A 27,448-nucleotide genomic window follows, 5' to 3' on the forward strand; every position below is an offset into this window, starting at 1 on the left:
ATACCAACTTATTAGAGGGTGAATATATAACCCAAGCTGCGGAAGAAATGTTCCGTGTATTACGACAAGCACCATCAACAAAACCAATGTATGTTTGGAGAGACATCGACATCTGCAATATCAAGAGTAAAATCAAGATAAGCAGGAATAATGACAAAACACTCTCTAAACTAAGCACACTTTTCTAATCTAAAACACACCAGCTAGAAAGAAAACTAACCTAACTAAAATCTCCACACCCAGATTTAAGCATAATATCTCTTCAGGTAAAGACCATTTCTGGGTTTACCTAAAGAGACTCCGTCAAAGTCTACCAATTCATAGGCCCCTTTTGCCAGCTTTCGCTTAACAACATAAGGACCATGCCACATGGGTATGAATTTTCCAGTGCCTAACTTATCATTTGCTTGATCATATAGTAAGACTAGGTCTCCTTTCAAAAAATTACGAGGTGTAACATTTCGATCATACTGAGCTTTAATACGTTTGGCATGAGTTTCGATTGCTAGTGCAGCATCACGTCGATTCTCATCTAGCTGAGCCAAGTACAACAAACGTTTCTCCTCTTCGGAAGTGGCTGGAAGTAATTCTATGGCCATTTGCAATGACGAGATTTCGCATTCAATGGGTAACACAGCTTCCAAATCGTAAACTAGTTGGAAAGGAGTGAAACCAGTTGATGTTTTTACTAAGGTTCAATACGCCCAAAGCGCTGAAAATAACATGTTATGCCAATTCGACCTATGAATCCCAATGATTCGTCGGATCATAATGACTAGAACTTTGTTGATGGCTTCAACCAGACCATTAGCTTGTGGGTAATATGGAGTAGAACTATCATGACGCAGGCCAAGTTGATCTGTTAGTTCAGTCATCATGATGTTTTGAAAATGATGCTCATGATCAGTGATAATCGCTTGTGGAACACTGAACCTAGCAATTATATGATTGAAGATGAAAATCGCAGCAGTTTTTCCGTCTGCGGAAAATGTAGGCATCGCCTCGGCCCACTTGGTAAAATAATCTACCACATGGATGATATACGCATGCCCTCCGGCCGAGTGAGGGTTACATGTAATAAAATCAATACCCCATTTCGCAAAAGGACCGAAGAAAATTATAGGGTGGAGAGGAGTAGATGGAGCGTGCATCTTTCGATCAAAAATTTGGCAGTTGTGGCATTTTCGGACTGCGTTAATACAATCTTTAAACAAAGACGGCTAGAAATAGCCAGCGCGAAATATCTTTTGGGCTGTGGCAAACCCAGACATATGACCGCCACATGCTCTAGAGTGACAGTCATTTAGAACCCTTTCAGCTTCCTCACGAATTAAACAACGTCGGAAAACAGAGTCCACCCCACGACGATAAAGTGTATCTCCAATGATTTTATATTGTTGGGATTGGAATCGTATTTTTTGACGCTGATATCTTGAAATTTCAGGCTGAAAGGATTGGGTTTGGAGATAAACGATGATATCTCCATACCATGGATCAAGAGTGCTGATTAGAAACAAGGATTCATCCGCAATGGGCTCTTCCGCCACAGTTTCAGTATCAGCACGCGGGAAGTCACACATCAACTCCGCAAAAACTAAAGATTTATTTGACTTAGATTTTTCAAACTCCAAGTCAAATTCCTGCAGGATTACAATCCATTTGGAATACTTGCCCCCTAGCAATTGTTTTGTCAAAATATAGATCATAGGGTTACAGTCGGAAATTACGGTAGTTTTGCGAAGTAAAATGTAATGATGAAATCGTTGGATAGCTTGAACAACTGCCAAGGCCAATTTCTCCACACGTGAATATTTTAGCTCAGTTGGATTCAAAGTTCGACTAAGGTAATAAATCACATGTTTAGTATCGAATTCATCTTCCTGAACTAACACCATTCTGATGGTGGAATGAAAGGCGGCGAGATATAGGAAGTAGTCCTGGTTGTAGTTGGGAGGATGCAATAACGGTGCATGGGTCAACGCGTGTTTTAGTGCATCAAAAGATTTGTCAGCTATCTCATCCCAAAAGAATGGAGTATTCTGTTTCAACAACCTGGTAAAACCATTTGTGATCTCGACGTAGTTAGGAATGAATCGACATAAAAAGTTTTCTTTCCCTTGCAAACTTTGGAGTTGGCGAAGAGTTGAAGGAGGAGGCAATTTGACAATAGCTTCAACCTTCGAGGGATCGACACGAATTTCGGCTTTCGAAACAACAAATCCCAGTAACCGAACCGTTTCTATACAGAAAACACACTTGTGTGGATTCAACCTAATTCGATAATGCCTACACCTCATAAAGATTGCTCGTAAATGGATGAGATGATCGGCTCTATGTAATGAATGAGCAGGTAAATCATCGAGATAAGGTTGCACAATGTGCTTGATGTCATGAAACGCGTAAGACATGGCCCTTTGAAAAGTTGCACCAGTGTTCTTAAGCCCAAAAGGTAATTTGAAATAAGCAAACATTCCCCATGGACAAATGAAATCTGTTTTTGGTTGATCAGCAGGTAGAATGTTGATTTGATTGTAACCGGAAAAACCATCCATGAAGGAGAATATTTCACTGCCGGCACAATCATCAATGATTTGATCGATATAGGGAGTCAGATAATTGTCTTTTGGACAGGCTCGATTAATATCCCTATAATCAATACATATTCTTATTGTTCCTTGTTTTTTGTTAACAGGAACGATATTCGATACCCAATCCGTTAAGGGAATTGAATAAATGAAACCTGCAAAGTAATTTCTCAACTTCTGCTTTAATAGCAGCAGCTTTTCGCGGGTGAATCTGATGCAAACGTTGCTGGATGGGTTTAGCATCCGGGTAAGTTTTGATTTCATGAACAACAATTGCTAGGTCAATTCCTAGCATTTCCTCATATGACCAAGCAAACACGTCGCGGAATTCTTGAAATAGGGCCTTATATGTTTGAAGTTCATTTTCCGTACAAGAGGCACCTATATGAATGTTTTCAACAATTCCAGGTTTAACCGAAATGTCAATAGGAACTGTCCGAGAAATATTTCCCAAATTTAACTCAGAATCAGGATTTTGCAATGGATTCTGAGGTTCCTTGACATAATCAGTCGTAAAAATAGATGAAAAATCATTTTCAAAATGATCAATCTCAGGTAAGAACGAAGATCTATGATGAAGATCTTCCCATGGTAAATCATCAACAGACAAGATTTCACGAATCTGCTCATCTGTATGAACAAGTTCGGAAAATGTCGTTGAATCTAAGTTTGATGTTGAAAGTTATTATTCATGGACTACATTCATTAAGTCAATTTCGGTTGAATAAGAGTTAGAAAACGACTGTACGGCCTTATACGCAACTTCATAGGGACTCAAAGGCATAGCATCACCAAATGAATCCATCTCAGATTCGGAAGGGATGATCCAAGGATCATCATAAACAATAGTGTCTGATGAAATCATATGAATGGTTGCAGTAGAAGGCGATACATTAGGAGGAGGAAAGGAAAAAGTTCCTAGTAAACCAGAATCTTTAACTAGTCCTACTCCAACATCCTTATAAGGGATAGTTGTTTTGCCGACATGCTGGATACTTTCAGAAGAGGCTGGGTCGGATGAAAAGTAAGTTAGCTGGTCTATAGTTACGATATTTCCATTATGAGGAAACTTTATAAGCCGAAAGACCGATGAAACAACAACAGTCATAGCATAAGACCAACTACGACCCAAGAGAAGGTTGTAATCTAGAGGGGCATCAACCACTTCCACATCTAGATTAACATTTTTGCCTTCAACCCCTATAGGTAAATCCTGTAGAATGCCAAAAGGATGGAACCTACGACCATCAAAAGCCTTTATAATCGTCGAGGATTGATTAAGTGTAGGAGAACCAAGCGATCTCCAACACTGGATCGACATAATACACGTTGAAGCTCCCTCATCAATTATAGTCCTATAGCAAGGTCTGTTTTTGACTAATACTGGAATCTGGAAAGCCATTTGATGAGGTAAATGAGGTGTACTATTTTCTAAATCGAAAATTATAAGGTTCAAGTCCTGAATATCAATAGCTCATATAGCCAACAATAGCAATTTACGCTATGCTAGACATGATTGTAGCACCTCCAAAGCCGACATTGCTGAAGGTGAAATAGCTAGATCTTCAACAATGTTATAGTTCTGAGCAGCTCTCACATGTGGATTGAAAGCTGACTTTCGAAGTATACCCTTGGCGAGTGGTTTGATTACTAAGTCTGGGTTAGGTTTCTGGATCTGTGGTGGATTGGAACCAGGAGTTGAAGTTGATGGGTTCGAATTAGAAGATTCTGATTCCTTACCACCAATATGACTTTTACTTCCATAATCTTGCGATCATGTCGCAATCATAACATGGGACATCATCATTATGGGTTCTTCTGAGGCATTTGAGGAAGAACCTACCATCTTACTATCTTGACTAGGAAAAGGATCCTTCAAGACAACAGGCATTTGAGAACCTTTGACAATTTTCACAACCTCAGCACGATGAGGGCAATCTCTTGTAAAATGCTCTTCGTCACAAATGAGACAAGGATAATGAGGTTTACGTTTCTCATCAGTAGATTCTGTTTCATCTGGTTTCTCTTTCGAATTTTTATCTACTTTATTTTTCTTCTTCCCCTTCTTCTTACCACCGGATTTTGATTTGGCCATAGATGACTCTACAACATGAATATCGGCAGAAATTTCCATGGAAGAGTCTCTTGTCGGGGAATCTGGTAATCTTATGATAGGAGAAGAATTCTTGGAAGATTTCTTCTTAATTTTGGTATTAACTGTACCAATCATACCATCAGCGGCATGGGACCCTGAAGGAGCTGCAGTTATTTGATTTTGTTTAGGAAGGTCGGGGATTTTCTCGTGTAAGGTACCCGATTGCGTATAAACGAGATCAAGGTACTGAGCTTGAGCAATTACTTGCTCTTCAGTAACGACTCCTGCCTTAGCGACATCCTCAGTGATTTTAGGTAATAATGATTTGACAAACCATTCTGCTAAGATTTGATCCGGAATAAAAACTTTCACTAAACGTCGTCGACATCTCCATTCATGAATGTGATCTGAAATATAAGTGGACATTGACTGTTTTAATGAAGTTAATAATTTCGTGCCATTGTCATATCTGACAGGCAACTAAAAATGAGTTAAGAATGAAGTAGCTAGCTGACTAAAGTTATAAAAATTGGCTCGCGGTAACTCAATGTACCACTTGGCCGCAAGACCAATTAGAGTGCATTGAAAAAGACGTAAACAAATTGAATCATCTGAAATGGAGTTAGATGCACACCAGAGGTGATAAGTCATCACATGGTTCGACGGATCCTCTCCTGATTTACCTTCAAAATTTGGGATGTCACTGGGCAACTTATTCGGCATTGGCAGCCAAAACGGAAGATAATTTATCGGATCGTTCATAAGGCGCGACAAATCAGGCAAGTCCAAAGTTGCAATGAACGGTAACTGACGATTAGGGTCTCAAAAACCCTGGGTCATGAGACCAACCCCAGGAGGAGGATATCCAGGATAACTAGGAATTGGAATTGCATTTGGGATATTATATCCTCCCGGAAAACCAGGATTAACTGGACCGTACTGGGGTTGTTGAGGTTGCTGATAAGTATATCCAGGGTACGGTTGATACTGATAGACTGGGTTCTGCACAACAGGACCGAATTGGTACTGTCCCTAGTATGGTTGATAAGTAAATTGAGGTTGACTTGTGACAACTGTACTTGGACCAGGTTGTCCTACAGGAATTTGAACCGAAGTCTGAATTGTAGGTCCAGACTGAGGTAAATATGCTTGAGGAATTGATGCAGGAACAATAGAAACTGGAGCTGTTGATACTCCAGAAGTAGGTGGGGTAGATGGAACAGATGTTGTAGCAGTTGCAGCAGTCGTTTGAGGCAGAGTTTGAGGCGAACTAGGCCCAGGCTGAGAAACTACAGAAGGTGCAGAAGTTTGAATAGTAGGCTGGACAAGTTGCTGGGTTGAACCAGAAACCAAGGGTTGTCCAGATTGAGATGACAATTGCACATTCGGTTGCAAGATCTGTTGGGATTGAGATGGATCCCACACTACGTTCATTCCAGGGTATGGACCCATAGAAGGTTGAGCATATTGAGGACCATAACCGGGTTGAGGGTAGGGTTGATAATTCAAAGGTACATTTCCAGCTCCTTGGACAAATGATTGATCTGAAGGTGGTTGGAAACCTTGGATTGGGTACTGACCTTGAGGTTGATAACCTTGAGGCACGTACTGATACTGGGGTTGACCTTGAGGTACATATTGATACTGGGGTTGACCTTGAGGTACATACTGAGTCTGGGGTTGACCTTGAGGAATGTACTATCCCGAAGGTATGTACTGTCCTTGAGGTTGCCCCCCAGGCGGTAATTGGGTACCTTGAGGTTGCCCCCCAGGCGATAATTGAGGACCTTGAGGTTGCCCCCTAGGCGATAACTGACTACCTTGAGGTTGTGGATTTGGAATGGTACCTGACATCATAAGAATGTCTTCTACACTCAACGGCTTAGTTCTGTTATTACCAGTTAATAACCCTTGTTCAACAGGTTGAGGAGATGCTCCCGAAAAAGTACCAGTAAGTGATTGATACCCAGAGGGAATAGAAGGACCACCATATAAAAATGTTTCTGGAGATTGAGAAAACATGGATGATTGTCTCGACATATTCAAAGGAGGATAATAACCTCTAGGTGTTGGATGAAAAGGAATGTGAGGTGGTGAAAAACTTAGTCCCGGGTTTTCTAGAAAATTGGTCAATGAAAGATACCAAGCGTCCCTCCTAGGTGGACTGTAAAAGATCGATTCACGCTCCCTAAGTTCTATAGCTGGTTGATTTTCAGGGATAGATATACCTTCTTCCAGAGTAACAAGTTCTTCAATAACAATAAGTCCAGAAGGAATATTTTGGGTAATGACTCTTTCTACCCTGGGTGAACCAGGACCATGGGAAGTTGGAGAGGAAAATCATGATGATGGAGTAGCAGCAGTTTCAGTTTCAGGTTCAGAAATTTCAGGTTCCTCGACTAATTCACTAGTAGAAGAAAAACTACCAGTAACTTCGGAAAATGAAATAGGTTCAATAATATACTCTGGTGCTTGAACTTGATAATCAGGATGTACAACTAAAGAAGATTCTCCTTCTTTGGGTGACCCAAATCTACTGTCACTAGGAGTTACAAGGGCTCATAGCCCTTCAAGCTGGCTTGGTGAAAACTCAAGAGGTTGGCCCCGAAGTCTACGGGACTGACTTGGTAATTCAGCCACGATTAAATATTTTAATTACTTCACACGCAAACAAAGAAAAATCTCAATGAAAACCACCTAAAGTCTCTAAATAACCAAAAAATTTGAATCACACGCCTAAAGAATCTAGGAGGTCAAACCACACACAAATAGTAACTTTCCATACCGAAAACACTAGTTGGTGATGAAATCCAACATCACAGAATTCAATACAGAAATGGTGGTTGGAACAGTTACCCCGACAACCTGCTTAATGAATATACTGGCACAAGTTTCTCCACTAAACCATCTCGAGTGAAGAGAACCCCCCAGAAAATCCAAGTGAGTCTAGTCGATGTCTGCTCCAGGTACAGTGGGATCTTCCCTCCACCGTCACCTTAGGAAAGAATCCTATAGATTATGGTCACTATGGTTATCAACGGAAACAAATATACCTGGGGGAACAGTCTGTGATCGGATACACACGCAAGGGCAGAGTAGCAAGCTCAATCCCCTTGAAGGCTCCTTGACATAATCCAAGGTTTACCAACAAGTGACCCCAGGCTCCTCGACAATGGTTAATCCGAGGTTTACCATTTTTAATACGTGTATATCTTCTATCATTCCCAATGAGGAAGGATTGATTACCCCACTGGTTCGGATACGATCTTGTGCTTGACTCCTTTAAGAGGAGCTTCCCAGAGCATAGATGTAACAATTGGAATTTATCTCCTACCGCAAGATACAACTACTTGTTTGTTTTTACTATCTTGGAGAGTTAATTACTCCCTACTCCAAGATACTAGCCTAAGCTATGTTGGTGATAAAGAGCCCTAGAAATAAAAAGATTTCTAGATAGATTTTACTTTAAGCATTATTTTTATGGTTGTTTCTTAAGTCAAAAGGTGTGGAGATGAAACTTTATGGTGTGAAGACTCGACTCCAAAACACTAAAAATGCACTTAAGATGATAAACAATCCTTTTTCTTCAATGAATTTCTAGCTAAAGAAAGAGTTGAGAATGCAAATGCTTGAAAAGCAAATCTTTCCTTAACAAACAAATGAAAAGAAAAACATTTTTGTCTTTTTCAATAAACTCAAAAAACGAGACTACTAATTATGCTCACAAAAAATATCCCTTTCTTTTCAACACTCAAATACTACAAAAAACAAATCCTTTCCAAAAGAGATCCTTTTTTTTTTAATTTTTATAAAACACTCAAAACTATTAAAAAATCTAATCTTGAGATCTATAAATTCTAAAAAACTAATTGAAGTAAAAGCTTACAAAATTTCTTTTCAAGGATGTTTTACTTAGTTATCAACAAACTAAGGACTAACTTGTTCAGAATAACAAATTAATAAAAAAACAACCAGCTTTTGTTTTCTTTTTTAAAAATGAAATCCAAAACTTTCAAAACAAGTTCTTTCGAAGCTTCGCAAAGAGAAAAACGAGATGTATTCCTCAACAAAGGTAGATTTTACAAATCGGTCAGACTCATAAAGAAGACCAGCAAAAACCAGGGTAATCTGAGGTTTCTAAGGCTTCTAAGCTCTGAGTTACTACAAAGACCAAACGAAAATCAAGCCAGGCAAACAAAGCTTCTAGAAATTCACCTAAAACCTAAATGCCAATGGAATTAACCTACGAAAAGTTTCTGACAAGACACGTGCAGATCTGGGAAGAGGCTAAAACATATAAAGAAATCCTAGGCTTAACTGAATGAGGAAATTTTAAGTTTTTCAAAATTTTGACAGGGTTCGCAGGCCCCCAGTATAACTAGGTGCGGTACTGCTCTTCGTGTAAAGCAAAAGTGCGGGGATGACCGCACTGTGTTACAAGCAGTACATGCGGTCCTCTTCCAAAAGTGTGAAAAACAAAAAATAATTCAAAATCTAAGGAACCTACCCAATCCCACACACATCAAGCAAAAACCAGAAACAGAGAAACAGTTTCTCAAGTCAAAGTAAAAGCAAAGGCAAAAACCAAAAATTCAAGTCCCCAGCGGAGTCGCCATTTTGTCGGGCGGATAAATCATTCTTGCGGACAAGACCGATCTCCCTAGTATCTATGGATATCTAGTGACAAGCAAACCAAACAAATTCTATCTTTCTCTAAATATGCGATTTATAAATAAAATCCAAGAGATGTTTCAGACCCTACCTCAAGTCCAATGATAGTTTGTGGAAGCCACGCTCCGTTTGTCCAAATGAGCTCCCTTTTAAAGAACCTGCAAACACAAACATGCACACATCAAATAACACCTGCATAGCCAATATAATAAACCATATTTATCATGATGATCAAGGAATTCATGAAATAAACCATAGAAGACAATTTATTGAGAAAAATGAATCTGATTGTATTAACTTTAAACAAAGAAGAACTTTACAACCTTGGTGCCTTGATGCTGTATAAGCTCCTCGCAGGGTCGAGCAAGAATATCCTCTACTTTGACAAGTTTCACTCTCTTCCCAAAGAAGCCAAAAGGTATGTAATCTTTCCTCTCAAGCTCAAATAGGAAGTCTAAATTCCAACAACATTTACCCTAAAAAATGTTCAGCTTTCAACCTCCCTAGCAACCAGCCCAATGCCTCAATTTATAGTGCAGAGGAGGGAAGTTACCAGGTACACCTTCAAGGGGATAGAGTCCTCCTTCAGAGGGATAAGCTCCTCTCATCAAGGGGTTAGCTCCTTTAGTTATGGGATGCATGAACCACCTAGGAGCAAACTTGCCACCTCAAGATTCCTTCTAGAAGCATCCAGAATTAATCCAAAGTGAGTTTTTAATAATAAACTTGTGCCTTTTTTACTTTTACAGGGGTCTGCACCCACTCCTTTAGAGACAGAGCGGGCAGGTCCGCAGGTAACATGACCAAGGAGTGTGGGACCGTAGGTAATGGTAAGAGAAAGTGCGGAACCAGAGTTTTATAGATTTTCAAAGACTTTCTCTCATTTTTAGGGCTTGACATGAAGAGCTGAGGTTTGAGACTTGCAAAGGAGGATAGTATGAGTGGTGATAGACTCACACTGACTACAGAAAGTCATGGTGACAATATTTTGTGTAACAGTGCACAATTGAATGAAACAACAGGCATATCAACATCGCAGTGAAGGAAGTTTTGATGTAGGCGATTGGGTATTTTTACGAATACAACCACACAAACAAATGTCCCATACAAGGTGTACTATGGTCCTTACAAGGTGTTGCAAAAGATTAGTACTATGGCATACAAATTGGAGCTTCCTGAATCTTCCTGAGTGCCCTCAGTTTTCGATGTTTCATGCTTAAAGAAGGTAATAGGTGACAAGCTCCTAGTTCAAACAATATTGGCGAAACTTGACGAGGAAGTAAAAATCATATTGGAAACTGAATCCGTCACAGAAACAAGAACCCGACAGCTACGAAATCAATCAATTTCAGAGTATCTCATCAAGTGGAAGAAATTACCCACTGAAGATTCCACATGGGAGGACAAGAATTTTATACAGAAGCATCTAGAACTACTCAAGCGTTGAGGACAACACTTTTTAAAGGAGAGGGGCATGTTAGGTCCCTATACTACTAGTGTAACCGTTTATTGTTATTAGTTCAACCCCCTTATTATATTGTTGTGCCCATGTAGTCCCCATATTGTTATTATTGTGCCCCATAGAAGCCCACTATTGTTATTGTTGTGCCCTTGCATTATTATTGTTATGTCGGCTCTGATTATATTATGACCCCTTAGACTCCTATATATAGAAAGGAGGTCTTGTCATTTGTATCATCCAAGAATTGTTCATTTGTGTAATGTAAAGGAGGTTGCCCCCTCGAAGAGGCTGATTTTGAATTTGTTGATCTATCTTTTCTATCTTTTTGTGAGCTGGCTTCATAACATAGATGCATTCACACCATCAATAATTATAAGTTTGTTCACTCATCCAAAGCTACCCATCCCCCCCTCAAAATGAGAATCAAGGGTTATTATATACAAAAATGTATAACCGTGCATATAAATGTCCCTTAAGTACTTAATTAAATGAAAATTAAATTAATTTAGAAAGAATCTTCAAAAAGTGTTTTCATTTCTTGCAGTGAACTTTAAAACTTAAGTACTTTCCCCTTTGAATCGAAGTTGAGAACTGCACACATTCTCGGGTTTTGAATGGTTGTAACAATCTCCTCATATAATCCTCGATCGAAATAATTTTACTGAGATTATACTCATTTCCTAATTAATATCATGTATAACACAAATAAGAGTCAATCTTTAAACAATAAAATAACAACTTGTAAATAAAATACAATAAATGTCTTTTCCTTACCTCATCTATATATGATAGAAAGTTAGGGAGGTTAATGGTCCTTACTTGACCCGATGTAATCCAATTGCTGATAGGATTTTTGATGAAGGGGCCATGTTTCATATTAGGTGGAGAGTTGGAGGGTGTAAAAATCTCCTCTTCCAACCAAACAACATTCACAAAAGTGTAGTGAGGCCTCATATATTACTTTAATCACAATCATCTTATTAGCCTTCATTTAATGCAATACCATTTAATTAGGCCAATAGGCCTTCCTATGCATCAACAATCGTCAACACTTCTACCCTGCTCCGTTGGATCAGGTGAGACATTTTCAACTGTTGATTTGAAGTGTGACTGCTTTTTCCAAATATTGGTTGAGTTGCCTTCTTTTCACTTCCGTGGCATGGCAAGATATTTTTACTGCTTTTTCCGATTTTTTATGTCACTCTTGAATATTTTTACTGCTTTTCCCCATTCTTTTATGTCACTCTTGGCCTCAGAGTTAATAATTTCTTTCGTTTGCCAGTTGTTGTTGCTATTCTTCTTCCTTGGCTTCTCTGAATTACCAGAATTACCAAACATCGTCCGCTAGTTGGCATTCTGGCATTGCAAGCTGTGCTCTGGACATGAACCGCCATCCATCTCTGCCACCAGCAGCAGAGGGCCCATTAAGGTCACCAAACTCCTCTTATAGCTTTGATGATCTCTTGCCATTTTCAGTCCATGGACTAGACGGTGTCAACAGAGGAATCCATCTGCAAGATGTAAAGTTGGTATCTGAGCATTCTCAGCGTAACTTCTTCAGTTCAGCCAGGGCGCAACACCCTCAAATTGAAAAAAAATGCAATGCCTCCAGTGAAGAGTCCTCGAGTTCTGACCAGAGTACATGCGGAAGGAAAAGGAGAACCCAACCAACTGATAAAGCAAGGTCTGAAGCATTGATAATTGCTTCTCCTGGTGAAAAGAATACTGAGGTGTGTTCTATTTTTCCTTTAAGGCTCATGTCTAGGACTTGGAATTTATCAGCTTCTTTATATGTTTTTTTCCCTCCGAGAAGACCCAAGAAATTCGTCTTTTGAATTGTCTCGTTTGACCTGCCTCTGTTGTAGAATATAACTTCTGATTTTGATTTTGAGATTGCCTACCATGGCTTGGGAGGTCCTTCCGAGCTGCTTATGAAATTTTCAATTATCATTGTCTGTCAATTTACTGTTCTGCTCAAAGTAGTTCCAATGACTCTGGCACTCTCTGAACCAAGTTCCTGAAAAGGATCCAAGAAAGTAGAGAGCAGGGGAGTGGTGGTGTTGGTTGCATGGTAAAGCCAATTAGATAGCTTCTACTGACAGGAGGAGGGTGCGAGGTGGAGATTAAATCTAATTAGCATGCCTCTGCATGCATTGGTATCTGATGTCATGTTCTCATCTTGAACCCAATTTTTTTTGGCTTTTTAGTTAGAAGTTTGTAATAATTAATAATAATAATCTGTTTCTAAAATCACGGCTAAACCACATACCAAATTGGTTTACAAGACCTTTTGTTTGTAAGATGAAATACAGAGAATTCGCTGAATGCTAAAGCCAATTAGCCTTTCCCTGCGAATCCTAGTATTTGATGACATTTTATTTATCTTGAGCCCAATTTCATTTAGCTTCCCTAATTCTATATCTGTAACCCTAAATATTATATTCAAGTGGGACTAATTACTCTGTTTTTGCACCTGCGCGCATAAGTACATTCGTAAATAACATAACAGCAAAGGTGATAATTTCTGTCAAAGTAACCCAACTTCCTTATTAACTCATTTTTTTCGAGTCAAATTAAGTGAAATGGGTTTGTATGACATGCAGTTTTGTAGGTATTTTAGCCTGCTTTCATGGCAGAACACTCTTAACAGATCTGTTGTTTTCCTCCTACAGAATGTATCCAAAAGCAAACGTCCCAAAAGTGCAGATGCTAAAAAGGAAAAGGATGATTCAAAGTCTGATGCAGAACAAGGAATCCACAGTGGGAAGCCTGAAGTGAATTCAAAACAATCTGCACAAAGTGCCAAGCCTTCAGAGCCACCCAAAGACTACATCCATGTGAGAGCAAGGAGAGGGCAAGCTACTGATAGCCATAGTCTTGCAGAGAGGGTAAATCCCCTTCATATTTCATCATGAGGAAGAATTGTATTTATATTTTTTCAAAACATAGATACAATTCAAGTCCTTGAGCACAGAATTAGCTGAGTCCAGGGTTGAATGGCTGTTTCAAAACTCAGCTCCTAACTATAGTTAAAGGGATCGAAATCCTTTCAAATATCAAACAAGGATAGATGATTACAAAATGGTAAAACAACATTGTTCTAATTTTACTGCTTAAGAGTCATGTTCTTACAGAGAAAGGGAAAAGAACATTAGTTATTGGCTGATGCAAAAAAGATAAAGCATATCAGTTTTTGGGGGATGAGTATGCCTCTGTAAACTTTGTCAGAGTCACACAATATGTTGATGAAAACCTGAAAATTAGAGGAGCTATAAGTTTGTCCTCTGAATGACAGGTGCGAAGAGAAAAGATCAGCGAACGTATGAAGCTTTTGCAAGATTTTGTTCCTGGATGTAATAAGGTAGTGTAGACTCTAAGCCGGAGCTTTTTTTATCTTTCAGGTCATGTCTTCTGCTTGGCAGAATTCCACTGGTTTTGTGTTTGACATGTTGAACTAAAGAACGGGCTATTTTGTATGTAGATAACTGGTAAAGCAGTGATGCTTTGATGAGATAATTAACAATGTACAATCACTTCAGCGCCAAGTTGAGGTAAGATCTTTAAACGTTCCACAAAAGATTAATCTTATAGATTATTTGCTGTATTATGATCATAACTCAGTTGCAATCATTTCCCACAGTTTCTATCTATGAAGCTTGAAGCTGTTAATCCCAGATTGGACTTTAACATGGAAGGATTTCTTACCAAAGATGTAAGTTCAATTAACATGCTGTTATAAACCTGTTGTACAATTTGGATCTCTATATTTGTCATTAAGAGAATAACTGGGATAGAGCTTGATCTGTGAGCTTTTGTTGGTTGTTTTTCTAGATGCTTCAACCATCAGATATGGCATTTACTTCTGATACTGCTGTGGTATATCCACAATTTCACCAGCCTGAATGGACAGCAATGCAAGCTGGTGTGTCCTGTGAAATGGAGGAGCAGTGTATGGGAAATTCCGGAGAAATTCCACGGCGCATAAAGTACCTGGCCCTGTTATGCAAAAACTCTGATCAGATTGCCATTGGGGAAATCTTAGGCAGATCCTATTTCCGGAACTGGGTTGTCCAATTTTGTTCTGCCGCAGGACAACGTTGCAACTTTTGAAGTCGACATTCTTCTTTATGTGTGCGAGCATGAAGCCTCCCAGGCGAAAGGCGGCCGAAGAAGGCCAGAAAAAGGGTCACTATCATCTCCTTAACTGGTCATCATCTTTATTTTCTTGATTTTTCAGATGGCAATGATTGGTTTGCGCAGTCAACATGGTGGAACACTGGCGTTTATATTTGCTACTTCTTTTCTTTTGAATGGGGATAATGCTCTGGCATTGCAGGGTTGGGTTTTGTTTTTTGTGGTTTTGTTATGGCTTATGAATGGATGTGTTTATGGATTGAAATTTAAAAAAAATATGGGTTTACTGTAGCATATGAATGGGATGCATCGAAGCATTGAAATTTCAGAAGTTGGGTTTATTGTGCATATGAAATGGCATGTGTTCTTGCTTTTGAAATTTTACTCAGAGAAAAGAAAAGATGGATTTGGCATTGCATATGAATGAGATATATTCTTTGTATATGCTTGGCCATCTATAGACGTTGCTTCATTTTGGGTAATTAACTTAACTTCTTGATATCGGGTAATTAACTTACTCTAAAATGAAATAAGACATTCAAAGTGTTCCTTGTGACATAGATATAGACAAAACATCTAAAGGAAAGTAATTGCACAATGATCCAGTCCAAGAAAACAAGGTTTTCCACAAACCAATTAACTCTTCTAGAAAAATTCAACAATTTCAATTTAATAATCCTATCGGCCTCTCTTTGTACCATTTGGGACAATTGCTAGTAAATAATTTAACGTAAGCCTCTTTTTTGATATATTTCACATATTTGCAAATGATTTAAATATAATGTAATAAAGTTTCAATAAAAAGTTTATATATTTCGTATGGATCATTTTAGTAAGTGGTTTTAAAATTTTAGTTTGGTTTATGATTTACGATGCAAAAATCGTTGAACATTCCATATGGTAAAAAGAGGTAGAGCTATGTGAGGTTTATAAAGATGTTTTTTACGGAACAAAATGAAGTATTATTCACGAGAGGATACCATATACATTACTGATTTTCCAAATGATTTCTTGCTCTCGTAAATATTGAAACAAAAACTGCAAACTACCCAAAACCATAAATCTTTTTAATAGTTGATCATAATGTAAACGAGCCTGGAAGAGCTAGTTCAAAAATGTAAACCCTAGTAAATGTCTAAAATATATTTACGTGGATGAATTAACATTTTATAAAGAAATATCAAGCCTGACCAAAAGATTCTTAAACCAATAAATTTATCGTGAAGTTAAACAAACATGGGAGGAAATGCATCATAATTTAATAAACTTGTTGTAAATGGAAATGAAATTCTTGGAAAATAATAGCTCACTTTAGTTTTCAGGATGAGAAAGGCTCCACATTTTCCAGGAAAGGTTTTTAACGTAAGTCAAATATTTCATGCTTCATTTGACATGTTCTTGTTTTGTTCTTTTAGAATATTTCAAACTTTGGTTTTCATTTATCACGATTTAAATGTTTGCTAAATTAATAATTTTAACTATACTTAAAAATATTATTTACGTGCCTTTTGGAACAGGGTTGCATACATAGCAATGGATTTTAGATTATTATTTACGTGTCTTTTGGAACAGGGTTGCATACATAGCAATGGATTTTAGATTAGTGCATGGAAAATATTTTGATGAACTTGTTGCATACATAGCAATGGATTTTAGATTAGTGCATGGAAAATATTTTGATGAACTTTTTTATGAAGTGATTTGTTTAATTTTTATGAGATAGATGAATTTTGGTATAGGTTTGGAAGTGAGGATTTTTAGTTCTTAGTTACACTGAAGGAATTTGAATATTAACTCTTGCATTTTATCTATTTTTATCTTTGTAAAAATATATATATATATATATATATAAAAGGAAGTCAACTCTCCTTAAAAAAGGGTGTCATAAGAAGCATTTTATTTATATCTTTGTCATTATTTAATTCCCTCGTTTTTGACACTACTCCCCTTTTTCATAGATAACTAGTTGTTAAGCATGTTTAGTTACAATTATGATTTTTTTTATAAATAGAACGGGCAGGTTTTTCATTAGATAAACTAGAAACGGGCCAAGTCCCATACAATCTTAGAGATGAATCTCTCAAAAATGTTTATCATTTTAACCTGAAGAAGGACCCTATTGCTACCATCATTATTTATATACGATCTTTGAATATAACTTATACTATAGAACTTCGAAAAGGCTCCACCATACTCTATTGACTGGAAAAACATATATATAACTTAGAAACAAAATTGCTACCCACTGCTACCAGGTTCAATTTCTCCCAAGGCCTCGTCCACAGTCGTGACCAGTTCTTCTACACTGTCAACCCTAGGTTCCAGGTCTCGAATTGCAGTGCTCACAACACCTTCAACTTGAGGGAAAGAGCCATCCCCAAATCCAAATAATTCTTTCAACTCCCCGACTGTGGCTATCTCAACTTTGACTTCGATGTTTTCCACCTTGTGACCCAGGTTCATCATGTCTGTACATAAACTTTCCATAGTTTTCTCTAGTAATTCCATGTCTTTAACAAGACCCGACAACTGGGTATACAGAACCAACATATTCTCATTAATTTATTTTACAATTTCCTTTATCACATGCTTGTAGGAGCTATCAACTATGTCCTCTAAATTCCCATTGCGACCCGACCCAACTTCGACACCACTTCCATTGCTAGCATATGCCATTTTCTTGGCGATTCTTCCATGAAATGATAAGAACCTATGATTAACCATCCACAACCAGCTACTATAAATAATAGCCTAGTTCATCCCAACATTCATTTCCATGTTTTCTTTCATTAATGATAATCTATTTTGCATCATGGTGTAACAACTATGCTCCATCTCCTCCACCATCAAAACAAGCTTGGAGCGAATTGTGATGGTACCTTCCCAGCCATGAATGGAACTTAATAAATCTCCAAGAAAATAATTGAGGACAAAATGCCCACCTGTGATGGATCGTGGCCTTCGAACTCCGACTTTCACACCCGTTCCATAACTTCCTACCAACCGCCCCTTCTCCTAACGTACTGCAGAAGGCCATCGGGATGCCAACCTTAATAACTACCGGATTGATGTGCTATAGACCTGTACCCTAGCTGTACTGCACCGGTCTGAAATATTTATGTCGTATGAAGGGCTATGACATATTCGAATGGAGTGGTTGATTCGTAAGGAGCTTTGCTCTAATTCCACCCCAGCATTATCTTGCGCATCCGCCACATGGTTGTTGGCCTTCAACACATGGAACATTTTAACATTTTCCAACTTTTTAAAACTATAATTTATCCTTATAATGATTGAGGAGGATCCAGATTTGAGGAGGTTCTCATTCTCGGCTAGCCTCAAGTATTTTTGGATTATTGTCATATAATCACCAATGATTATTAAGTTCCCGATACCTTTAGAGACGCTGATATTTAGACCCTGCCAAAGAGAAATAACTTCTACTTGGTTGTTCGTGGCATTGCCTAGAACCCATATGAAATTTAATTTTGTCTTTTGTTCGAGGTTTATTATCACCCCTCCCACTCCACCCTCCCCGAAAAGGTGAGTGGGCTTGGCCCAAGTAACGAGTAACACCTGTGACTAGTCAACGCCCTAGCTCAGGTTTGAGCACAAGACCTGACCATCTTTATGAGTCCGATTTTACCAACCAACCGCCTCCGCCAACCTTAAATACGATTATGATTATTAATAATGTTTTAGTTGTGTATATTATTACGACATCTTAGTTAATGTTATTAATCATTTATGTATGTTTATTTATATGTGATAAATAACATTAAAATAATAAAATAATAATAATAACACACACACACACACTCTTATAGATATGAGATGTTATCTAAATAACATAACAAAATATCATTAATGTTGTTGTTCATGATTGAAGTTTTTTTTTTAAATTTATTTTACTGATTTGATTTTATGTGTGATTGGGATAACACGTCAAATATGAATCTAGGGGGTCTGGTAATACTAGTAGAAATAGGATAAAGGCTAATGAGACATAATCCCTTGGGTTAGCCAAGTTTTCAGAGAGGGTCGAACTTAGCACCAACATAAAGTCAAATTCTATTGTATGAGTTGAATCTAATGTTTCAATATTCTCCAACAATTTTATAATTGTTTTTCTAGTTTCTCGTAGAAATTCTATAATCTCTCTTAATTCATTGAAATATACATCCATGATTCCAGGACTTGGAGCATATAACGGTAGTCTTAAAAGTGGCTCTGGTGCAAAAATTGAATGACCAGAGGCTCGAACGACTCTGATACTACTATAGCGAACAAATTTCGCACATGCTTTGATACCAATGTAACGAAGATAATTTGTATATTAGTTAAGAAATCCAAAATAATTGGAATATGAAGATCTCCATTGGGGATATAAGTGTATATAAAATATATGAATGAGAATATGAGAGATGAGATTGTTACAAATGAGGGCCAACTTATATACCTAGGAAGTTTCTCCTTTCATGAAAGGTCATGTCCTTAGAGACATGCCTCTTTTATTCTAATCACTAATTAATCATTTTTATGATTGTTATTACTATTTTATATTTACATTATTTTTATATATAATATATTATGGCTGCTCAACCACTACATAGAGTTAGTCTGATCCAGCCTTTGGCCATCAACTTTTCATCAAGTTTCTTATTGTTCGATTAAGGCTTTTAGCTGTACCAGTTTTAAAGATTATCCATTTAGCCATCAAGCCTTTGGCCATTAAAAATGAATAATATATATATATATATATATATATATATATATATATATATATATATATATATATATAATAATGTCAAAGAAAATTAAAAAAATGTTATATAAAAAATAATATTAAAAAAAAACAAAGTTATAATTTTTTTTATATAAAAAAAATGCAAAACACAACATTGTCATTGATCGATTGTTAACCACCACTGCTGTCAAAGCTGGTGGTGGGCTCCAGTATTGTAGCAATAATGCTACAACTCCTGGAGCTTCCTTCTCTAATTTTATCAACCCGGTAGTTCGTAACAAACTTGGAAGCGACGGTGTTGTATGCACAAGTACTAGTTCTTGCCGCAGCTGTCACTTGGTCAGCTGGCACAAGTCCGCTAGGGGCTCAAGCCAACTTCTATGAGCTCTTAGAAGAAGTTTTTTAACTGATGGACGAAAGCTAACTCAAAGGAAGCTAATCTACTTGCGGAAAGAAACTGAAAGCCAAAAAGAAACACAAACCCTAGCAAACCCTAATTCTACCAGCTAGTCCTACTGATGCAAAGGAGAGAATGCAAACTACAAAAAGAGATGCCATTACTTCTAGGAAGGTAAAATGCATGTGTCTAAGTTATCACTATCTGAAGAAAACATCTTTTTGTATTTTTGATTAAGTTATTAGAATTATCATGCATGTGCTTTCAACTGGCTTTTCACTGTGCAGGGATGGATCAAGGAGGAGGAATGCTTGGAAAAGGTTGGGATGGTACAGAGAGGGTCTAAGGGATCCCTAACATTCTTTCCGAGAGTTTCACAAAGTCTGGATGCTATGCAACCGAGGTTATGGACTTCTACAGGAAGTCTGCAGGGGTTTCTACAGGATGTTCTGTAATTCTTCTACAGGATGTTTCGAAATGGGATTTTGGAGCATGGATGGAGGGAAAAAGATGGAGGAATGAGTATGAAGGTGAAATAGGGGTGTGAAGAGGTCTAGGACTTGGTGGATGAGGCTAAGGAGCGATTGGATTTGTTCAAGGATGGATGAAACGATGTTGCACAAGAAGATGAGAATCATGGCAAAGTAAGCGGATGAGGCAAATGTAAGGTAAGGGTTATAAGTGAAGGGTGAAGTAGGTAGGTTAGATGGAGTATGGGTAGGTAAGGAAGGATAACAGGTACTCTGCAAGTGGTTTTTCAAACTGAACAAACAAAGACATGCAAGAAAACAAAGATCTAGTTATAAAACCTATGACCTAGTTACTTCACTCTAATCTGACCTAACAGCAAAAGGAAATGAACAGAAGTTTATTTGCAGTGAAACCATGTGAAACAACTATGAAACTAAGTGATCATAAACCTAAGCATGCATCCAAACTGATATCAAGTTCTACGAACGAGATTCAAACACTAATGATTGCATGGTGAAGCAAAGAAAGTGTTTTTGTTTGGGATAGCATGGTTACTTCAACTCCAGCCCCTGATCCAATAAGGAAGAGGTGAAACCAAAAGCGTTTGCTGACCCTTTTTTGGAGCTTTTTCCAGTTATTATCCTACCAATATATTCCCAACATAAACAACTACTTTAACCATCAAAATAAATCTAAATAACGAAGCAAGATCTAAATCTAAATAGCAGATTTTATTTTAAGAACGCAGCAAACACATAAAGATAAACGAAGGAGGTACTGGGCGCTTGAGATGGGCCCAACCCCAAGAGCTACAGCCTCCCAAGAGAGATTTAGAGCTGGTGCAAAGCTGGATTCATCTTTATTGATCAAGAATGAAGAGTTATATCAAAACTGTCCACAAGGAGAGCTTGAGAATGAGCTGAAAGCAAAGCTAATCTATTGCATACAAATCGAATTACAAAATGACTACAACAAGGCGATGAAATGACTAACTACTAGCTACTATCTACTGGCTAACTAGCTAACATCCACTGGCTACACTGGCTAACCAAAATGAGGCCCTAAGCCTTCTTATTTATACAATTTGAGGACCCAACAGTCCTCCTAAAATTTAGGGACTCGACTGCCCAAAACTTGGAGTTAACAACAATCCTACTTGACTTGCTTGGTTGCCCTTGTGTTGATTGATTCGGTGGCCCTTGAACTCCGAGCTAATGGTGGAGAATTCGAGGCAAGGGCCCATAAATGAAGGGGACACCTTCCTACAAATCCTCTAGCTTGTCTTCCCACGAATTTGGCTGCCAAGTGCTCATTAAGACCTTCAATTTTGTCTCCAAATTGACCAAAAAGGCTACACAAAGCACCCATTAGACTTGTTGGCATAATGACTAACCAAATTCACTCTATTAGCATAAAAATAATCAAAAACATGCAATAAACCAATGAGAATGGTGGATTAAGTCAAATTAGGAGGTTGAATGAGCCCAAATAATTGTACATTTTTGGGGCTCATCATCACCCCCCTACTGAAAGTGTTGCTCATCCTCTGAGCAACCAATCTCTCTCCTCATCTTTGATGGCCCTGGTGGCTTCTTTGGCTAACATCTCGGCCGATTTCTCCTTTGGCTTCCCTCTTTTCAAACTTCCTGTAGAAACAGTTCGCTGGCTTCCTGTAGAAACAGTCTGCTAGCTTCCTGTAGAAACAGTCTGCTAACTTCCTGTAGAAACAGTCTGCTAACAGTTCTCTGTCTTCCTGTAGAAACAGTCGGCATTGTCTTAGCCTGCTTGGCTGAGGGTGCTTTCTCCTTGAACTGTGCTGCCTGAAAGCTGACGAATCCAACACAAATGGCAAGTCTAATGTATTATAAAAGCACACAAGTACAATGAACTGCCTGAGAATAGATATTGCATGCCAAAGCTGGATGGGAAAAAGTGTTTCCAGGCCTTTAACTGGTTTCTCTGCCTCAACAAGACAGAAAGAAGTTCTAATCTGAACAGACACCTCTATGAACTCTACACCGCCTAACAGAAGAAGGTGAGAAACATAAAAAACCTTGCTTTTTCTTGACTGGTGGGCTCAAATTTCCTGAATTCTGTGAAAATTGCTCAAGTGAAATGGCTGCCCTGCACTTTGCTAAAGGAGTATCAGATTGAAGAACCCTTACAAGAATTGATATAACATCAGCTCCAGCAGCTTTGAGTTGTAAATCGGGGTCTGTGGATACTGTAAACCGACATAATACTCCTGCAGTTTGGTCTTGAAAAAGCTGTGTATCAACAATATTTGAAACGCAGTCTTTGCTCAGAGGCATTTTTTCTTTTCTTAAAATTAGATTTTGACAAGCTTTCTGTTCATTTCCCTTTCGTTTCCTTTGAACGCTCTCTGTCAAAGCGCTCGAACTTGGCTTGTTTCAAGGTATCCTTGCAGCATCCACATTGACTTCTTTCTTAACATCTGTCATCAGCCTGATCTTTCATGGCATGTTTTGCACCATCTCTGTGGAAATCCTTCACAGTTACTTTGGATGCTTCTTTATGCTTGTACTGTCTTTTCTAGCGGGTTCATCCTTTTGTGCTGATACTTCAAAGAGACTTTTATGAAGAAATGAAAGAATAGAACCACCAGATACTTGATATGACATTATAATCTGCCTGAATAATAGATAAAGTACTCAAATCAGGGAGGTTCTCTGCTTTAATCAAATCCATCTGACTTTTACTGCTTTCAAGTGATGAGGAAGAAGGTTGAATGCCTAAGTCAGTGTAAACTGCAGCTTTTTGTGGTTAGAAAGAAAGTCAAAATTCACTTTAACACCGGATCTCAATTTCTTCTTTTCTTCAACAGTCAAATAAGTACCGGCCCTTGTTTCACAGAAAGTTCTTCCTCAACCTTTGCACCAGTCATAGCCATCACATTTTTGTTTGCAAAATCAACGGCTCTAGCTTCTCTTGCTTCTGTTCCAGATGAACTTTCCATTGCTATTGAACAAAACTTTGCAGATGGATCTGCATTTACTGGTCTGGCAATCTTCCGCTGTATATGCTCCATAGCCCCCTCATTTGTGTGTTTTTGCAAACTGTAGTTCTGCAATGGCATCAAAGCTTTCTGTAGCAATCTTGATGGTGGCTGCTCTTGTGCTAATAAAAATTACCAACAAAATCCACACTTCCAGTTGTGTGCAAGTTGACTAACAGCTGAGCGCTCATTGATGTCTGCGTGATTGTTGGTGGAGTGAGGTGGCAACGACGTGTGCTGGCCCATGCAACTGTTGTGCTATCATGAACTGCAGTGGTTAACTGTGTGTGCTCTGCCTGTAATCTCATCCATCAATTGCACTGGAGTTAGACTGCCCACACTGTCTGTGTTTTTTAAATTTCACGTGCATGACTGACCCGTGCATGCTGCGTGACTTTCTCGTGAGTGCTAGAGAACTGGGTGTCTTGCTACATTCATGGCTTAATTTCACCATTCCATTCGTTCATGCAATGCTTAGACTAGATTCATGTAATAGATGAACAAGGTTTAGTCACGTACCTGAAGTCAAACGGCTGCTTGTGAAGCTTTTTGCTGCTGCATGCTCTGATTCTGCTGCTGCATGCTTGGATCCTTTGATTGCATGAGGGCTTGGATGATGATTTTTGATTGCTTTTCCTTGTGCAGGTGTCCTCTGGCCAGATCTGAGCTGCATGCAATTGTTTCCACGTTCAGATCTGCACCTTCAAGCTGCTGCTGCTGCAATGTCACAGAACCAGAACTTGTTTTCGCCATTTCTCCCAAACAGTAAACCGGATTGATCTGAAACTTGGTGAGCATGTTCCTATCATCATTATGCATCTCCCATAGCAAAATCGTGATCAATGGATGCACGGATTTCGAGAAAAGTGGAAAATGGCTGAAGATTTCAGAGATCGGTTTCTCGGAAACCGTGCATCGGAATTGGCTGAAACTGCTTGGGTAGGTTACCATCACTCATATGCATGTCCCCATGAAACAGGTTTTGAAACAGATGCACGGATATGGAGAAAATTCAAAAATGGCTGATGGTGATGGAGGCTGATTTCTTGGAAACCGTGCATCGGAATTGGCTAAAACTGCTCAAGCATGTTGCCATCACCCTTGTACAATTTCCCTTAAACTGGTTTTTCAAATGGATGCATGGTTTTCATGTTATGGCAAAAACAAATTTTGTTCTATGTATTTTTTTCTTTAAGGCATTTTGCAAGTTTTGCATGGAATGAAAAATGAACTTGGGTTGTGATGCAGGTATGGAGATGATGGAGGAGGAGTTTGAAAAGTGCAGGATGCTTCTGAACCCTTGAGGAAGCTACCACGCTCGCCAAACCACTTTTTGAAATCCATGACTAGTTTCCCACAATTTCTACAGGAAGTTCCTGTAGAAGCACAATGAGAAGCATAATGAGGTGGAAAAAATGATGGAGAAAGGCAAGGGATGGACACACAAGTGCTTGCAGGCCTAACCAATAGGCTCCCACCATTAGATTCACTTTTGAAATTGAATTTGGCTCGTCCAAAGGTTCTACAGGATGTTTCCTGTAGAAATACAAAGCTTCTTGTAGAAGGCACAAGAAAAATTCCTTTAACCTTGATTTGAGTGCACCTCCTGTCATGAAACGTCCTTCTTGCAACCTGCAATTAGCCAATGGAATTAGTTTTATTTTTATTTTTCTTTTTCTCTTTTTTTTTTTTGAAAAACAACTAGGGCGCCTCATGGAGGTTTTCACCCTAATTGCCTGCCTTGGGCGCCTCCAAGGGAGGTTTTCACCCAAAGATCTTATTGCCTTTTTATTTTCTTTTCTTTCCAACCCATTGACCGCCTCATGGAGGTTTTCAATCAATGAGCCAATCTAAGGCGCCTCCGAGGAGGTTTTCACCTTAGATTTTTATTTTCTTCTTATTTTCATTTTTCTCTTTTTTCCTTTTTATCCTACCCTACCCTACTTGAAAAACAAAATCATTTTCAAGTATAAGAATACTTCCAATGGAGCCATGTGCACATCGAGATTAGAGACAAGATGATGTGAAGGCTCGAAATGCATGCTTTGACAGGTATCCAGATCTCAGAGACCAAATGATCTAGCGTTGAAGGGATCCAACATAGCTGAGGAAGAGAGTACCGCTGCAACTTAGTGACCCTTTGAAACCATATCTCAATATAGCTTTGATATCCTTGGTTCTTTTGCTGATCTGGATCATTCTTCATGTCACCTTCTATCATGATCTTCTCATCTTCCTCTTTTTGCTGATCTTTCTCTTGAGTACATGGAGGATTTGATGGTAACCATGAGGGAACTCTCTTGATCTCTGATTTAGATCTCTTCTCTTCATCAAGTGCAGCCCATGGTTCTTTGATCTCATCTCTTGAATCTTCTTTTGCTGGATGTGGTCCTTCAATGCTTGCAATATAGTCACCTTTTTGCAATACTCTTCCTGAGCTAGGGTGAAGATCATCTAGCTCAAGAGTTGTTGTTTGGACATGTTGTGCCTCATCATTACCATTGGGTTGAGCTGCTCCATTGTATGGTCTTGGAAATGGTACGGGTAGTTGAGTGGAGGTGTGAAATTGAGATGGAGATGGATGGCATTGTGGTTGGGTAGGCATTTGGGGTTGCCTTGGTGGAGGATGAGGCGATGGTTGTGGATGAGCAGGTGGTGGAGGAAAATGAGCGGGATGAGAGTTGTACTGGGGCCTCCACCCCTGATAAGGTGCATTCCACTGAGGCTGTGGCTGAGCATAAGAGTGAAACGAATGAGCAGTTGGTTGGGCATAATATGGATCTGTGAAGGAATAAGGAGGAGGTGTGAACCAGGAAGGATGAGCAGGGGGACCCCAAGAAGGCATGAAGGTGGCTTGATAAGGGTCATAATAGGTCTCGGGTGTCCCTTGCAGTTCCTGCTGGTAAGATATAGGTCCATGCGGCCTCCTTTGGTTCATATAATAGAGTGATTCAGTGGCTTCTTTGGTTCTCTGATATGCAACTTTAATTCCGGGCAAGGAAGGGCACTGATCTATAGGATGGTATTCTTCACAGATGAAACACACTTCTAGGGAGTGCATTGGACATTCGTTCCTAGGATGCTTTTTAGTGCACCTGGGACAAAAGATGACCAAAGCCCTCTTGGCTTCCTCTTGCTTCTTTTGGATCCACAGGGTATCCAATTGCATGGCAAGAAACTGCCTCATATCACTCTTGAAATCTTCTATCTGGTCTTCAAATTCGTTTTTGGACAAGGGACTGCTCCCAACATTTCTGCTTGTAGCCATTTGCTCCAGAGGAATGGTTTCTTCTTCTTCTCCCCTAGAGGTTCTTTAAATATGCCTTGATGTCCACCCAGGGGTTCTTCAATCACAGCCATCGAAGAAGAGAGAATGTTGGCTGTGTGAAGCAGTGGGGGTGTTGTGCAATCATTTTTTTAACTTATCTCTACTCCTACAAGGCATGAAATGAAATCTTTTTGGTTGTTTTTTTCTTTTTTCTACTTCTACTTGCAAAACTGAAATAGATTGAACTGCAACTAACTATCTTGCTAAAATGAAAATGCGGAATTGAAATGAAAGCAGGAAAGGACTAATCTATTTTGCTCAAATGAAATTGCAGGAATGAAATGCTAGGCTACGCTTGCGGAATTGAAATGCTACCCTACGCTTGCAGAAATGAAATTGCGGAATTGAAATGCTAATCTATGAAAGCAGGAAATGCTAATCTACTTTTGCATAAATGAAATTGCATAATGGAAATGAAATAAACTACTTAGCAGAAGATTGGAGTGGAAAATAGAAGAAAAGCAACAATCACTAATACTCTGACGCTTCCCCGGCAACGACGCCAAAAAGATGGTGGGCTCCAGTATTGTAGCAATAATGCT

General features: G+C 38.7%; 1 pseudogene; it reads left to right on the forward strand.

Annotated features, from left to right (window-relative positions):
- The window catches only part of LOC149141184 (uncharacterized), a 70,338-nt pseudogene extending 55,250 nt beyond the window's left edge, over positions 1-15,088 (forward strand).
- The last annotated feature ends 12,360 nt before the right edge of the window (positions 15,089-27,448 follow it).

This window comes from Pinus tabuliformis, chromosome X (genome assembly GCF_031772625.1).
Source record: "Pinus tabuliformis cultivar Carrire ecotype Pingquan chromosome X, CPIR1, whole genome shotgun sequence".
Lineage (NCBI taxonomy): Eukaryota > Viridiplantae > Streptophyta > Pinopsida > Pinales > Pinaceae > Pinus > Pinus tabuliformis.